Here is a 16,992-nt window from a genome sequence, read left to right on the forward strand (position 1 = left end):
ACTTATGTAAAAGACAACAAGTTGGGGAAATCTACCCTAGGCTACAATTACAATATATAAGTACTGACATGTATTTACTGATAAGTACTGACATGTCAACTCAGTCCCAACTTCCAGCAGATATGGCACAGAAGAAATACAGAATGTATTTTTTTCCAATCTATATACTTGCAGGCTAATAAATAAAAGCAATATGAACGTAACTACATCTTCCCATTCTTATTTTGATAAACCTTGAAGCAAATTGATTAATAAATGTTTCCACAATAAATGTTTATGTATCATGACTGGGGCCAATGTCTTTCTTATTATATCTAGTCATCTAAGCTTCATCAGTGCCACAATCTTCCTGGATACTATCCAAGTACCTGACGGGTCTTGTACTCTCAACTCTAAGCATCAATTTCTTTTAATTCCTAGTGTACAGTTGCTATTGCTTCCTAATGTAAATAAATTGCTTGAAGTTTGTTTCATAAAAAATAAAAGTTTTCATTTCTTGATAACTAACTTGACCTCAGTCATCTTATTCAAGTTTTCATTTTTCAAATTATAATAAAGCAAGCTTCCAGACATGGGGAAATTTCAAAAAGTCCCTTGTAATATCTTTTCCATCCAGTTCATCACATTACCTTTCCATAATTATGCTCATTTTAGAGATGTTTGAAGAGTCCCAGAAGAGAAAGAATGCATGAATGTCCCTGGTAGTTTAGATCAAAAGCATTTTTTTTTAAAAAAAAAAGTTCTTTCTTGTTAATCATTTGCCAAATACAATTCAGAGCTACACATTCAAAACAAAACCACATACTACATTTGTGTAGGACTTTACTGGATTGTGATAAAGGGCAAATGAATTAGATTGCTGATTAACTTTACTCTGAAGCTTTAAAAGTTCCTCAACATGAAAAGTAAACAGTTACCTGTATGTCTTATTTTAAGACATTTTAAGAAGAAATAATTTGAGCTGACAAAAATCCATCTGGTATATCATTCTAACATTCATTTATTGAATTTATATTGTTGCTCATCTCACTCTGCAAACTGCTAAATTATTTTGGATTCTAATTAATAGAATTATAATAAAGAAAACAATCACCTTTTCCTCTGCATCAGATATAATTTTACTGCAATGGTATGTGGAAATGACCTGGGAGATTTGGCCCAGAGTTGCAAGCTACTATGTATAAACAGATAGCAAACCCCTTTTAGCACTGAAGATATTACCTAGATGGGTAATGAAATGTCTGCAATAAAACAATCAAACTCAGAAAGCATCAAGGACTCCATTATGCTATCTCTTATCTGACCATTCCCTAGGCAGCATCTCTAGACCTTCAGTCTCTGAAGATCATCTCCACATAATATTACAGATAAAATTATACCTGATAGCCAGATAATGAAACATCTGTACAATCAAGCTCAGAGAGCACTAAGGACTCCACAGTTCAACTTTGAGTTACAAATATTCTTTTTTATTGAAACAACATAATCCAAACTGGAGAGAAGTCAGACAGAAGGCTTATAAGAGATCCTTCCTAATTTCTCAAGGATAAAGGGGATGGGAGAAGAAATGTACTTTCCAGACTTGTAAGAATCTGTTAATGTAACATCGAATAGAATTAGCTGATCTGATGGTGTTTCCTCTCTGGTCTACTTGGTAAAGTTAACATTTATGTATCTCTGTATATATACTTCCTTACCTTTGTTCTAAACTAAAGAAACCACTAACTGTGCTTATGTCAGATGGAATTGTTCCACCCTCGTTATTATTTAATCTCTGCACCTTTTTCAAGTCTATGATTTTTTATAAGCTTGTAATACAACATAGGAATCTATGTGTGGTTACATTATACATTATATTAAAACATTATGATATTGGCAACTCATTTGATACTCCTTTCTTGATAATTCTCAATGTGGAATTTGCCTTTTGACAGTAGTTGCATAATAAGGTGGCATTTTCCTTGCCCAAACATTTGTAATTTCACAATCCATCAACGACTGCTAGCTGAGATCTTAGCAACACAAATATGAGATGAATTTTCTTTGGTCTAACGAGCACAACTTCAAGACTTGCTTAGACTGATTCATATTTGCTAGTTTAATTCCTCTAGTTGGAGAATATTTTGGAGCCATCATAGCTTGCTATTATCAGGTAAAATCTTGGAAGATCAACTCAACTCCTGCTGACAAAGGAGGACTTGTTTTCTGCAACAAATAGAAATGGATTGTTATTGCCATCTTCAAAGTTGTTTTCTTGACTTCCCAGCCTAGTGTACAACAATGACTTCCTGATTGCCCCCCGCCCCTTTCAAATATTAATCAGATTCAACTATGTTTAATGTTTTCAAGATTGGTAACTTTTTCTGCTGCTTAATTCTAGGTAATTTATGCAGAATGTTAAAATCATGATTCCCAATAAAAGTATCTATAGAAATTTACTGCTAACATATTTCCATTGCAAGATCTGTCCATTTAGTGAGATTCTCTGCTTCCCCATCTTTAACCAATCACTATTTTCATTAAAATGATGCAACCCATTTTCCCCAGATTAATTTCTCAACTATCAAGTTACATTCCCTGAAATATAAGATATATTGATTATCAACAAGCTTCTAATATATTTGCATGAGATGTAGAATATCAACATGGAACAGAGTAATAACCAGTAGGGTCTGTGAGAGAGATGCAATTATAAATGCACAGTGCAATAACTGTACAGCTGGGTTTATACTCTGTTCTTAAAGCAACTGTAGAGTCCTCTATTCATTTTCAAATTTCTCAATCGTTGAAAACACTGAAATCAAGGATCTCTCAACTAAAGCAATGTTAATAACATCAAGGATTAAGTTGTCCAAATTGGTCTATTCAATGTACAAGATAAACTTGCTTTAAGCAGTTACTGTATTACACTAGGAATCTTGTCATCTGATACCAGTCTTCTGGCTAGTTAATACTAGACTGAAGAGATTTAGACTATGCATGAGTCATCTAATATCAACCCTTCTTAGGCAAAAGGAACACCAGATAAATGATATTTATACTTGCTGTGGTTGTTTTTCATGAGAAAAGACCTGATTTAATTCAAGAATATGCAAGTATTAGCAAAATTTTGTATAATATATCTATGTATGGTTTTTGACTGAATTGTTTTTCTTTAAATTAATATTCATAAAATAAATTATTCACAAACATTTATGATTACAAGGAAAGTATTCATGTGCTACTATAGCAATAGTTGCCATAAAAAGTGGCAAGAATAAGACCTTAGATAGGAATCAAATTGTGGCTGAATTCTTTTCCTAATGATAAGTTGAAAATTCTTATTTATTTTATCTTATTTATTGTAAGAAAATACTTACAAAATTGTGTACAAATTCTGATCCTTACGATGCTCATGGTGTGAATCTATTTTGCATCAATAAAAACTGAGCTCACTATCATGAACTACAATCTGATGAACAATTATACAAAATAAGAAATTTTAAAAACAAGTTCTGACAAATAAAATACCTAACATAATTATTATGCAGTTCAAGGCCTAAAATTAAAAGCAACTCAAAGAAATGCTGTGTTGGAAAGTTCATTGTTCTTTCCTTCACCTTGCAGCATATGTATGCATGCATACAAATACATGCACACACACAAACACAGACAGATACACAAAGTTAAAAATGAAAAGCTTTCTGCAAAAACAGGGAATTTCATATGGTATTCAAATTTGGGGATTATACATATTTGATGCAGAAAGGAACAACATTTTTGTGCTCTAGAGAAAAAAATTAAATATACTTAAAACTTTTGTAACTTTTGGCTGAAATATATCTAGTGCATTTAAGCAGAGACTTATCTGCATCCATTCATGTACATTTTAGTTTGGATAACAGTAGAAGGTGGAAAGTTTATTAAGTCTGATTCAGGAGCATATACTATGGATTTCTAAAATCTGAAATTCATATTTATGGTCTGCTTTATTAATTATTTTACTTTCAGTATTTGGACAGAATGATTCTCGGAAACTAGCTCATCTTAACATTGGTTGCACTATTCTGCAGTCACATGACTATGATTTGTGATGGTTTCTGACAAAAAAAACTCTCAGAAGAATGGGTTCGCTTAATGACTGTGTCATTCACTTAACAACTGTTGTGAAAAAAGTAAAATAAAAAAAAGGTCCAGTTACATGGGTGCCTTGACTTATGACTGCAATGACTTAAAATTGGATTTTTGGTCCCAATTGTGGTCAATAATCCAGAACTATTTGTAATAGAAAGAGGACGAATGTAATAGAGATAATTGATCGGTTGTCATGTGCTGAATATTTTATTCTATGCAAAGAACTGTAGGTTTCAAATGATTTGTGGCAACCAAACCACACATGTTCCAAACATTTTGGTCAAGATTCTATCTGGAAAAGAGCTGCTTAATTTCAAATATGGTTGAAAATGCAGACAATAGACATCAAATGCAGACCATTTGATTTTAGATTTTACTATAGGAATTATTCTTGTCTCAACAATTAGGGTTTAAAAATCTGCAATCTGCTCCAGTACAATAGAAAGGCTAAAACATATTTCAAAATTATTGGCAAAGACCACATTAGAGGGAGTCTAAGAGAAATATTGGAGTGATGGGAAGTTGAGCATCTGACTCTGTAAGTGAGCCATTCTTGGCGGTGGAGGGCAAACCTGTTATTGGAAAAAAAGATTGAAGACTGGTGATCCATTTAGAGGAAAAGAATTGTGAAGATCATTAACTCAGTGTTGGACTGGTGCTTCTGCTGGAGGGGCAGAGACTAGTAAAATGGATTAAATTATACGCCAAAAATTATGAACTGGTGTCATTTAGGTTATTGTGGATAGAGGAAAATAGAAATCTCTTAGTGACAGTTGCATGTCACATTCCAGAAAACATGATTTTTTGGGGAGGAGGGGAGGGAATTGCAACATTCTGAATAAATATAATCCAATTTTTTTTAAAAAAAATTAGATTTGACATTAAGGGATGAGCAAATAGGGATAAAGGACACACGATAATAAATGAGAATGATCATTGGGGCATGAGTGTCTTCAAAAATGTCTGTTTCTTTCAAGTACATGGTTTAAATACAGGATATTTATATGTACTATACATACAACAGTGTTGAATATGAGCCTAAAAGCATGATTGATCTGCTGACTTGTGATGAAAGATGAAGAGAATCAGTGAAAGATTCAAGGGTGATAAGAATTTTGGATCTGGGACATACCAGGAGATGATGACAGAAACGTATTGCATAATGTTTACAGAAAAGGAAAAGACTGTAAAGATTTAAGCGAAGCATACAATAAAATGAATACTTTTGAATTATGTAATGTTTTGTATGAATGTGTAGTTATTATTAGTATTATTATATTTATTTGCTGCCTACCTTGCCATGGGGCTACTCCAGGTGACTTGCAACAAAAAACAAAAACAAAGAAATAAAAAGGAAGTTTAAGCAAAACAAAATAATGGAACAATAAAACAAACAAGGAGAAAGAAAACAAAGAAAAAACATTGATAAAAATGTAAACATAAAAATGTAAAAAAAAAAAAGAAAAAGATGGGTGAGTGGGGAACAGAGACCGAAGGAAGGGAAGTAGAGTCTGCTTTCAATTTATCAGCTACCTCCAGAGTAGAATTTCCCCCATTGGGTCAAATTGGTAGTTGAAGATTGGTTGCTAAATGCAAGAAGAAAACACATGATAATAAATAGAAAACTTAATGAGAGACTCTACACTGAGCAAGGTAAGATTGTATGACATTTCCATAGTGCATATATTTATCCATAAATGAAAGCATGCCTGTGCTGACATCAGGGGTGTGTTGACTGGGGACAGGAAAGTACATGCACTTTCGTATGCAGATGATATCATGTTGCTGGCTAGAAACCTGCATGATTTGTAGCAAACACCAGAAGGTGTCATACTATGAATATGGATGTGTAAATCAATGTACTAAAAAAATTGCCTGACACACACACACAAAAAAAATCTGCAAACAATGGTAGAAAAATAGTGGGTGGTTTGTAATCTGTTCTGAGATGTGAATGTCAACAAATAACACAAATAGCTGAACATTATGAAGTACAAATCATTGAATTTAAGTAAAAATAGCTATTTCAATCAGATCAGAGGCCATTCTACCAAACTATAAATGGGAATAGAAGTTCTGAAAATGGAAAATCAAACAAAAAGGAAACAATCCAATTTTGGAAAGGTCTATGAGAAACTCAAAAAAACTATAATAAAATGCTGTACAGATAAAAGAATTTGAAGATGAATTTAGTAAAAAATCAAATGGAATTAATAATAACAACAGAAATAGTTAAAATGGAGTGAAAAGGAATTAAAAACTGGACATTTCCTGGAAATCATCAATTGTGTGGCTTGGGTTCAAATATCTGACTAGTTTACATCCAATTGTAGCTATAGATTATATCTGCTCCGCAAAAATGGAAGAAAAGATCTACTTCAAGTCAAAAACTGTCAAAGACAGATTGGCTGATGACATAAAAGACAGCCAAGAACAAGCATTGATACAAGTTAAAAATTGGGATTTATTGAATGTACAGGAAATGAAACATGAATATCGAAACAACATAATAAAAACATGGACAGAATGCTGGCAAGAAAAAGTATCACATGGTCAATTTCTATAAAAGACTAAGGGGAAAGTGGATAAAGATAATCTGGCAAAGGCTTACAACTGGAACATTAAAAAAAGAAACTAAAGCCTTGATTTTGGCTTAAGAACAAACTGTTCAAATTAATGCAATCAAGGCCAGAATTGAGAACTTATCAACTGATTCAAAGTGCAGATTGTGCAAAGGAATGGAAGATACAGTAGACAATACATTAGGCTCAAGCAAGGAGATCACAAATTGAATATAACCGTGATGGCGAACCTATGGCACGCGTGCCAGAGGTGGCATGCAGAGCCCTCTCTGCGGGCATGCGAGCCGTTGCCGAACTTAGCTCCATGCCCATGCACCTCCTGCCGGCCAGCTGATTTTCAGGATGTGTAGGGGACAGGGTGTATGCAGGAGACGCATGCGATGCGGGAAGGGGCAGGGGTCATGCGCGCATGCGCGGGGAGGTGTGAGCATGGCGTCAGCCCCCCATGGCCCATTTTTGGGCCCAGGAGGCTCCCAGGAGTCTCCACGTAGCCTGTTATGGATGCTAGGTAAGTGCAGGGCCCGTGCAGAGCCTGAGAAGGGTGAAAAACTGGCCTCCCAGAAGTCCGGAAATGGGCCCATCTCCGGCCTCTGGAGGGCATGCATGGGGGGGGTCATGCGCACATGCATGGGGGCGCACACATTCCATTATGGGTGCCGGCACGCACGCACACTGCCACGCACGAGCATGAGCACTTTTGGCACACAAAGAGAAAAAGGTTAGCCATCACTGGAATATAAACAACATAACACAGTTGCCAAAATGATTTACTGAAAAATCTGTAAAATAATCGTGTGTAATTTGAAAAATTAGTGGAAACATATAATTGAAAAACTAATCAAGGCTGAGCAGGTTAAATATTGTGGGATTTCTGAATACAAGTATATAAAGTCTTGGCTCATCATACATCAGATTTAACTGTGATTAAAAAGAAGGAGGTTTAGATAATTTATGTGGCAATACAAAGGGGTAGTTGAGTAGAAGACAAAGAATTGGATAAGTATCAAAATGTGAAAATCAAAGTTGAAAGATTATGGCACAAACTGACTATGTTGGTTCCAGTGGTTATTGGCACTAGGTACCATACCAAAAAATCTTGGAAAGCACTTAAAAAATCTGTGCATTGGCAAAATTCCCATCTGTCAATTAAAATGGCCACACTGGATCTGCACATATATAGTACTATGCAGATTTGTTAGAACTCGATGCATATGAAAACCAACACCAGCTAAAGAACTGGCATCTGTGACCTCATATGTTATGTATATAATAAAAACTGGAACACCACTTGAATACCATTGTAATCAGTCAATTGCAAAAGGCAGCTTTACTCGGAACAGCTTACGTCCTGCAATACAGGTAATCCTTGACTTACAACAGTTTATTTAGGGACTATTCAAAGTTACAACGGCACTGAAAAAAGTGACTTATGACTGCTTTTCACATCTGATCAAACTTCAGATGCTTGGCTAATTTCTATCTATAGTTATGACGTTGCTGTGTCCCAAGGTCATGTGATCACCTTTTGCAACCTTCTGACAACCAAAGTAAATGGAGAAGCCAGATTCACTTAACAACCAGGTTACTAACTTATCAACCACAGTGATTCACTTAGCAACTATGGAAAAAAAGTCATAAAATGGGGCAAAACTCACTTAACAGGAATTTTGGGCTGCATTGGGGTCATTAATGTGGGCTCCATTGGGGTCATAAATTGAGTACTACCTGTACTACCTGTACTTTAACACCATCCAACATCAACATCTACCTATTCCAGATCCTTGCGAAAGACTCAACAGGTGGATAAAAATGCCAAATCTAGTCTTAATCTCTGGCTAATTGCAACAAATCATAATTTTTAAACTTGTATGTCATCTGAGTCCCAATGACCCTCTATGGCTCTAATTACAATTTCTTTCAGACCAAAAAATATTTTAGCACAAGATTTGAATGCTAATTAAGATTTATACCATAAAATAGATCCCTTAAGAAATTGATGTTTGAGGATATTAAACATCCTATAGACTTCCAAGTCTGACAGTATAAAAATAACTGGTAGAATAATCAGTTTTTCTTAGCAATCCTAAAACAGATGCAAAAGATAAATACCTTATCAAGATCTACTATTACTATGAAATAATATATATTATTACTTCCTCAGTGAAAGTAAGATTCCGTGGTTCAAGAAACTATTAGAACATGACAGTAACCATTTGTAATTGTTTTTAATGTAATATATCTAATGGACATTTCTACAATGACCATCTTATGACTAGAAAAGTATCACAAAGACCATTCACAAGAGAGAAGATTAGTGGAAAGTTAATTTAATTTGAAGAAGAGGAGAGTGCAGAAAGTGAAAAATGTGCACACTCAGCTTCAGCTCAGAGTGCTGTTTAATAGCTCCTCTCCTTCTCACGCTTGGTGGCTTATGAACAATGGACAATATTCCAGCCAAGCTCACTCTGAAGAACTATTTTGGGACCCGTTGAGTTCAATTATTGAACAGACGTCTCTTGAAAATGGATTGTTTGGGAAAGAAAATAATCTTCTGAGGAAACTGGCTTCTGAACTATAGCAGTTATTTACCATAGAATTTGTTAACTTTAATATTGATATTTTCCAGTAAGTCTATTTCTTTGCATTAAGTGCTAAGCCTTATAGAAATGTTTGCAATTGGGCACTTGATTCAGTGAGCCACTAAAAGCATCTGTGGGGAGTTAAGTTTTCCAATAAAGGAGAAGAAATCACTTATTATTTCTTATGTCATCCCATGATATGTTTCTGGTTAAGTGCTCCAACCTGGCCAACTGCATATGGTAGATTTGAGATACATCAAAACATCAATCTGGGGTTAGAATATGGCCCATCAAACACCTTTTCTTTATTTTCCTGTCACCGCTTCTTTTTGCATGCCAGTCTCAACATTTTTTTTTAAGTCAAGTTTTTTATTTATATATAAATATTTTGAAGACAGTGTATTGTCCGGGCATTTCATTTTACAAAAAAAGGGGGAAAAAACAGATATACTTATAGTAATAATGGTAATACATGTAATAATTACAACCATATTTATAATTATATTAGGTTATTTATGATCATATTAATTGTACTAGCATACTTATAATTAAAAACATTCATATTTTACTTATAACAATAATCTTTCTTCATCTAATTTCTACCTCTTCTCTAAACATTGATAAAACCTATTCCACATTGAATAAGTACTCTGTATTTCCTTTATCTTTTATTTTCAATGTCAATCTATCCATCTCTGCACAGTGCATAATTTTCCAAATTATGTTTTCATCTGGTGTGAAGTTCTCATTTTTCCAGTATTGTACAAATATAATTCTCCCTGCTGTTAATACATGTAGCATTAAGTATATAGTCCCTGTATCATAGCTTTCTGGTATTATGCCTAACAAAAATATTTCTGGCTTTAAATCTATATGCTGCTTAAACGCCTTTTCCAGCCATGTGTGCAGTGGTGGGATTCTGCCGGTTCTAGGGGGTTCGGCCGAACCCTTTGTTAAATTGCTGGCTCGCCCTGCCCCTTGCCCCGCCCCTCCGCACCACTATTTATTGCCAATAAATAGTGGTGGGCGAGCGAGCCAACAATTTAACAAACAGTTCGGTGTTTTTTTGTAATTTTATTGGCCCGCGGAGCTTCAGCATAGGCTAATTAGCCCATGCTTAGATCGGCTCCCGACTTTCAGCTGATTTGCTCTCAGCTGTTTTGCTCAGGGCTCTGCTGCTTGCTTGCAAAGAGTGCTGATTTTTTTCCCCCTAGCTATGCTGAAAAACGAAACTGAAAGTAAAGCAGGCTGTTGGCTTTGCTGTTGCTGCAACGTTGGAAAATTAGGCAGGCAGATTTCTTTTCTTTTTCCTCACCAAAAAAGGTAGGTGCAAACAATGGGAAGTTTAGGGGAAAAGAGGAGAGTTCAAGCTTTTAAAACACAAAAGAAAAAAAGCTCTATTTAACTAGGGAATTGTAATAATTGAGATACTATTAATTGTATATTGTGTTGAAAGCAGAAATGGTTAAGTTGTGGTTTGGAGGAATATATGGGGGAAATTATTTGGTTTATTATTATTGGTAAATATAATTAATTGATTTGTAAGAAATTGGATTGCATGGAAATAATTGTATATATTCATGTTCATATTGATTAATATACAAAAAAGGTAGTTATATAACTAATTGATTTATATTAAAATGTTGAATTTATATTAAACAACTGTAATATTACATAATTAACCAATGTGAGGATGGATATAAAAATAGATGACAATGGGAAGGGATATAATATAGAAGGGAAAAATTGAATTTGATTAAGATTAGAGATGAAGATGAAGGGTAATATTGGTTTTTTACAAAAATAGATGAGGAATAAATATGGCAAAAAGGAAATATAGAAATTGTAAATTTAATTGAAATGACTAAACACTGTTTAAATTTGTGAACCGGCCAAATACTCTGTTCAAAGAAAATACATTGTATGTTTGTATGTGTGTTTCTAATTATTGTTATTTATTCATATTTGTTCTCTTTTATTCTTTAAAGTTTAACAATTCATTCTTTATCTTAATATCTTTATATTTGTTTGGGGTTGCCTTTCTTCCCTTTCATCTTTTTTATTGTACAGCAATCTTTCTCCTCAAACCTACCACCTCTCTCTTTTCTTTCCTTCTTACTTTCTCTTCCTCCCCTTCTTCTTCTCCTCCCTACTTCCTCTTCCTTTCTCCTTCTCCTCCTCTCTTCCTCCCTCTCTTACCCTCACTCCTACTCTAATTTCCTTTTCCTTCCTTCATCCCTCTCTATTGCTGTATCCTTTTATGCATATGGACTATTCAGAGGGCTGAAAAAGTTATTTTTGACTGATCCTCACACTTTTGACCAGTCCTCGAACTTACAACTGTCCTCACATTTTACGTTTTTGCCCTATCTTGTCACCATGGTGAAGAGAAGCAGTTGTGAAATGAGTGACACGGTTGTTAAGAATGCTAGAATGGGCATAAATGATGACCAGTCATAAGTGCGAAGACCGGTCAAAAGTGCGAGGACCTGTCAGAAATCACTTTTTTCAGCCCTCTGGGTTTTTGTGCATATGGACTACTCAGAGGGCTGAAAAAGTTATTTTTGACTGGTCCTCACACTTTTGACCAGTCCTCGAATTTACGACTGTCCTCACATTTTACATTTTTGCCCTATCTTGTCACCATGATGAAGAGAAGCAGTTGTGAAATGAGTGACACGGTTGTTAAGAATGCCACAACAGGCATAAATGTGAGGATGGTCATAAGTGCGAGGACCGGTCAAAAGTGCGAGGACCAGTCAGAAATGACTTTTTTCAGCCGCCTGTAGTCCCTATGCAGATAGCCACGCCCACCGGTCACATGACCACCAAGCCACACCCCCAACTAAGCCACGCCCACAGAACCGATTGTTAAAAAAATTGAATCCCACCACTGCATGTGTGTATTGTTGTCCAATAGTTTCTTGCTTTCATACATGTCCACCACATATGATAATAAGTACTAGAGTCTGATTACATTTCCAACATTTGGCGGACATGTCGTTAAACATTTTTGCTAGTCTTGCTGAGGGCAAATGCCACTTATAAAACATTTTATAAAGATTTTCCTCATGTGCAGTAGCCATTCAGATAATTACAAGGTACTAAAATAGGTTTACTAGCAAGCATGAAGAGAGAGGGACAGACAGAGAAAACCTAAACGGTACTCATTAAGACAAGGAATATTAAAGCTTCATTCCCAGATTTTCTGTAAGCCTTCCTTGTTTTGCTCAAAAAATCTTGCTATTTAGAATTATTGACCAGTCTTAGCTTACTGACCATTTATACTGTAGCTCTCCAGATAGAAATTAGCCACTGTAACATTTTTCCTATATATACAATTAAATATAATTATAATTAAACACATACACATACATTCTAACTTCACTGCTACAAATTTCAAAAAGCATGATGATTCCAAGATTAGAAGCAAAGATCATTCTCAACTGCAGAAAGATTTCCCCTTTGGGGACTGTACAATTACTTAAATCTTTCACTCAGAGAAACATGATTGACTCACTAATTACTGTGCAGAAACATTTTTTGCTTAAGGTTCTAATACTTCAACTTGATTATTCTACTTCTATGTATTCTGTATTGCTGGTGCTGCTTCTCTGATTGCCAATTATGTTTATTTTATAAGCTTTTACTATATAACTTAAATGTATTATATCTTAAAGTAATATGCATTTTCAGTACAAGATGATGAAAAATGCCTCATGTCTTGTATTGTCTTGGGTTCTGATGTAATATCTGGCCATAATTCAGTAATCCAAGCTTCAAACATGGGCACACTATGCCATATCCTGTCATTATGCTCTTTGTTCTTCTGTACTTTTACTAATTCAGCTAAACTGGCATGCTATGGTTTCTACTTGCCCTCAAGTCTAAAATGTAAATCTGATTATGAGTTGCAATTCTTCTTTTGAAGTTAGATGTAATAGCAAACTGTCTTCTGCAAAGGAGACAAGGGAGGGTTCAAGGAGGAAATGATGGTTTGGAGCTCACTTGTTTATGTCAACTCATGGGTCAATGTTCCATTTGAACAAAATCATTCTGAAGATACTTTACAAATAATGTAGAATTTTTAAAAAAATTAAAAAGTTAAAACTATGAAGAGGTATAACTTGGCAAATTATTTCTCAGTAATTATCTTTCTATCCTTATTCTTCCATTCATTTGGCCCAATACATATTTTCTATGCAAGAGAATATGTGCCTGTCAACCAACTTCCAGCAGTCCCAGCTGGATTGGCCAGTAATGGGATCTTCTGTTCAACTTCTACAAAATCTTAAAGAGACATGGATTTTTTTTTACCTCAATCTACATTACAAATAGTATTTTAAAATATATAATCTACAAATTTTGCATTTTGTTTTCATGACAAAATAAACTTAAAGAGACTTTCAAGCAAAATATATTTCAAAGCACACAAAAAAATCAGCTAGGAAAACCACAGTAATAAAAGCCAGAACCTTCCCAAAAAAATTGAAGAAATAGAATGATTCCTCTGTTAGTATTTTATATCAGATATTTAACATGACTCTTTTTGCAAGTCTAAAATAAATATGCCAAGTACTGAAGGAAATAGGATGCTTTACTAATAAAGAACTACTACGAGATGGATTTGTGACAAGACTAAAGAGAAGCAGAATATCTGAGACATGGAATATGCTTCCTATGTAATCCATTAAAAGGCTCAAATTAAAAAAATACAATTAAAAAAAAGGGTCAAATTCAATTTATATGATGGAGCTGAACTTCCAAAGAGCCTCAACCATTCAGAGAAGACATTTCTACGTTATATGACTTAATACAAAGGAATTTGTTCTGTCTGTACATGTTAGATCTCTGTATAGATTTCTTATTGTCTGACTTCCATATTAGAAAAATCATTATGTGAAAAATCATTGTTGTATAAATGCAGGTGGCAGAAGGTCAATCAGATATGTAAATCCAAAAGCCAGAAAAAACAACTTACAGAAGGCATACCTTGTGTTTACCATCAAAGCTGACACCAGCCAAAGTATAGAAAAACTTAAATAGTGCAAGATCGAAAGATGTGGAGAGAATATGATTTCAGCAACAGAGTGGTCAATGCCTGGAATGTTCTACCTGACTCTTTGGTTTCTTCCCCAAACCCCCAGAACTTTAAGTTTAGACTATCTACTGTTGAGCTGACCCCATTCTTAAGAGGTCTTTAAGGGGCATAAATAAGTGCACCATCCCTGTCGTAATGTTCCCTTTTATTTGTATCCATCTCATGTATTCATAATTATGTCTATACTTATATCTGTTATCCAATACATGCTTGATGAAATAAAATAAATAAATAAACATACAATTTCAGTCCTCATCAAATAGGGCCATTATGGTAATAAAATATGACAAACTAATAACAGACTATTGGGAGAAATGTCTTGATAAATACGGATCATGATGGCAATGCTGGAAAAAAGTTTATAATAGATTTTTAAAAGTATGTTTGAGAAAGTATTGCAGGTACTCTTTTTTTCCTATTTGCTCTCACATTAGGAAGTGTTTTGTAATTTTATTATTATGGGCCTCCTATTAGAGGCCTCAGGATTGCCTTCCCTTAAGGGGAGGGGTGATGTAACTTTAAACATATTAGCTACTGACCATTAGGAGGCACTACATGGGGGTCATTGTTTTGTTCCAGACACTGTGTGAAAACCATCTGATGTAGTAGTTAAGCCATCAAGTCTAGAAGCCAGGAAAGTCAGCTGGCCTAATGACTCTTCCCCAGCCCTAGGAAAAGGCAAGAGTAAGCTATTTTTGAAATTTTGCCAAGAAAACTCTCCAGGTAGTCTCCATTAAAAGGCTTTACCAACCTTCAAAGTTATGCGGACTGAAAAAAATAACTTTACAGCCCATTTACAACCTTCACAGCTTTCTTCAGTCAAATGATCATTATTACAGTCAGTACACCTTGACCTCTATGTTCTTTTCTTTTTCCATCCTACATCCTTCCCATCCTACAGAACAGAGAGACTGGAGAGGAAGAGATTGCAAGAGACTAAGGTGTTTGCACTTCAGCACATTGAAAGCAATGGAATGGCGGTAGTGAAAAAAGATCAGGCAAAGGAGAGATTACCTACAGAAATCATTTGCTTTTTCTGAGATTTCAAGAGTTAACTGTTTGTGTAGGACTCTGGCAGCTTCCAGCCTTGGACTGGTGGTATGACGGCATTGCTTTCAATGTGTACAAGATAACAAAAAGGATCTCAAGCATTCCAAGAGGTGAAGTGGTTAGGAGGCAAACAAAAACCAAAGGTGTAAAACTGATTAGTCTTGTGTCTTTCTAGACAGAAAGCACAGCTGCCATCAAGTTATTTCCTACTTAGATACCACTTTGCTTAGAGGCAGAGTTGTCAGGTTCAATTAGGGTTCTTAAGTGAGGATTAGCTGTAGTGTCTCCTACTGATCAGTAAATAACAAAAAATATATTAACTTGGACTGTTGACTCTACATCCCAAAGAGTATCAATATCAATTCAATATTGCTACTTTGGTTAATTAGGGAAATGCAAATACCAATATGCTGTTAGGCATAACAATAAAAGTTGTAAGCAGCCAAAACCAAATCTGTTCAGTCATCTCCATGCCACATTACTTAATAAAGGGCACTGTGTGAGGGGAGAGAATTATAGTCTTTGTTCTATTCACAATACAATCCTAAAATTTTTTACTCAGAAGTCAGCACTTCTGGAAGTCAAGATAATTTATACCAGACTCTAACCTCAAACCTATTCAATGCAAAAATGCTCAGTGACTGCTAATTTTTAAAATCAGAATTCTCAGCCATTTATTCTGTTTCACTCAAGAGAACCAAGCTAGCAAGTTAGACAAGAAAGAAAAGATAAGTCTATTATCTGAGGTGAACTCCAGAATTACATGGACACATTTCATGTGCTTTTCTTGGCAATAATCCAGTTTGCTTAATGCCTTCTTCCAAGATGTTTTCCCACCATTTCAATCTTGCCTACGGCTCCTGAAAGTATACCATAATGTGCATACCACACTAAAAAAAAATTGAGCAACATAAAATACTTTTTTACTAACAGCAAAAAATGTAACATTTTCTGAAACAACCTGAGAAAACCACTTATGAAACCTGGTATACAAATTAACTCTTTTATAGATAGGGTTTTGCAAAGAAATCAGCGTTATCTCATTACAATAAAAAAAAAAAAAACCAGTGAAATTTCCAAATCCGGATGGCACTCAGGTACCAGGTCATATCTACCTTTGCAAACACAAACTCAGGATGCAGTTTTACTATAGCAGATTGTCCTAATGCAAAAAAGTCAGCTTTCGCCTTAGATACTGATGCAGGGGGTTGAAAGGGGTTTGGAAACAGGCCGCAAAAATGTGTGTGTAATTTGCCAACCATTCAATTAAAGAGTTAGCTGAAGACAAGCTTGATAAGCGAAGGGCTACCAGACCTGCCGAAACCTCCCTTAAGTTATGCTTTCTGCTGAAGCTGGAAGGGGGGACAAAAGTAGGCGAGAGTTCGCACTAGTGTGATGGCTAAAAAGGTTAAAAAGTTGCACTGTTCCCTTTAGACCACGAAGTGCGCGCGTACAGTACCGCGTCCGCCAAAAGCCTCCCCAAAAGCCCACAGAGAGCCACGGAAGAGCAGGGCAGCCAGCGCAAAGGGGAGAAGCGCAACGAGGAGGAGGAAACCCGGCTCGGGGT

The 16,992-nt window shown here is 35.2% G+C and overlaps 1 protein-coding gene and 1 long non-coding RNA gene across 3 annotated transcripts in view; both read right to left on the reverse strand.

Annotated features, from left to right (window-relative positions):
• The window catches only part of STOX2 (storkhead box 2), a 165,760-nt gene that overhangs the window by 147,642 nt on the left and 1,126 nt on the right, over positions 1 to 16,992 (reverse strand). The window lies entirely within an intron of this gene.
• Positions 1,448 to 16,968, reverse strand: LOC117680197 (uncharacterized). The gene is made up of 2 exons (XR_004595567.3): positions 16,541 to 16,968; positions 1,448 to 2,205 (listed from the first exon to the last, which is right to left on the reverse strand). It is a non-coding gene; the product is annotated as an uncharacterized LOC117680197 (long non-coding RNA).

The sequence above is a fragment of the Pantherophis guttatus genome, chromosome 8, assembly GCF_059756535.1.
Source record: "Pantherophis guttatus breed Tessera chromosome 8, ASM5975653v1, whole genome shotgun sequence".
Taxonomy (NCBI): domain Eukaryota; kingdom Metazoa; phylum Chordata; class Lepidosauria; order Squamata; family Colubridae; genus Pantherophis; species Pantherophis guttatus.